The following is a 1,343-nucleotide window of genomic DNA, read 5'->3' as shown; positions in this document are numbered from 1 at the left end:
GAAGAGGAATCAACATTAACTCACATGTGAAAAAAGAGGTGGGGGACAAGGCACAAACAAGTGTGAAGGAATCAGTACTGTCCAGGTGAGCCAGACGGCTTACACTGAGCCAGGGAAAGCAGGGAGCCCTCCTGCCACCCAGGAGTGCCAGTGAAAGGTCTCTGCCCCAGCCCTGGTTGTAGGGAACAGGGAATGGAGTGAGAAATACCAGGGATCAGGACTTTCACTCCAAACAGCAATGAACAGGAACAAGAGGGCAGGGAAAACAAAGAAAGCATGCTCTGGAGAAGACCCAACAAATGAATTTAATAGCAGTGTTCCACTTCAGAGACTTGGGATCAGCCTTCACGTCTCTGGAGTGGGACACCATTTAAATCTGCGAAGCAGCAGCAGACGGAACCGCACCAAGTTAAACAGCAAATCCTCATTTTGAAGCAAGATCAGCTTGAAGATGAAAGGAGGGTAGCAGTATCCAGAGTATTGGGGCATGTCTTCACTCCAGGCTGCCATAAGCACCAAAAGACAGCCTGGCCTTAGAGGGGGATCCCGACAGGTACAGATCACAAAGCTCTCTTCCCAGGTTTCCCCCGTCAGCTTCTCCCTGCACAAAAGCAGCTGAAGGACAGAGCACAAGCTCCAGCTAAAGACAGGCTTCCTGTGGAAGCAGGAACCAAGCCGAAGCCTCAGCCATAAGACAGCCCTGACCTGCCAAGTGTTGACTTAAGCTTAACTTGGATTTCCTGGTTAGGACTGGGATATGTCCTGTGTACAAAGGCCTTGCCTGGCTGAGCCCATCAGGTGCACAACAGTCAGGACTGCAGAAAAAGTCATGTTATCTTCAAGGGACAGGGACAGCAGTGAAGAAGGTGTTCTGAGAAGGAACGGGACACACTGAGCTGAGCTCCAGACTGCTGCCCTGGCACAGCCCCATCACTTGGCACTAACACAGCTCTGCTGGGATGCTGGCTTCCAGGGAAGGTCTTGCCACAACTCTGGCTCTGTTGTAGCACCATGCTGAGCTCAGTCCATTTGCTCTGTAGGTGTGCACATTTCTTGGCAGCTCACATATAGACAGGGATGATGGCTGCAGGTCCCCAGTCAAGGCTTCTTCTGTTCCCTGGGTCCTCTGAGACCAAGGCTGATACGATCTGTCAGGGTTCTGCTTCTCCAACACTGACAGCCAGCTGCTCATGTCAGGATGCTTCACTCTGCATATACCCTGGCAACATGCCTGTCCTGTGCTGTCCCACCTGCCATCTGCCTCCTGCCTTCCGAGGGGTATGGTGTCTGCTTGCTACTGCTCCACTAGAGCATTCACTGTTCTCCCCAGAAACAGCCCTTCC

The sequence above is a fragment of the Acanthisitta chloris genome, unplaced genomic scaffold (genome assembly GCF_000695815.1).
Source record: "Acanthisitta chloris isolate BGI_N310 unplaced genomic scaffold, ASM69581v1 scaffold40347, whole genome shotgun sequence".
NCBI classification, from domain to species: domain Eukaryota; kingdom Metazoa; phylum Chordata; class Aves; order Passeriformes; family Acanthisittidae; genus Acanthisitta; species Acanthisitta chloris.
Note: the sequence above shows the minus strand (reverse complement) of the source record.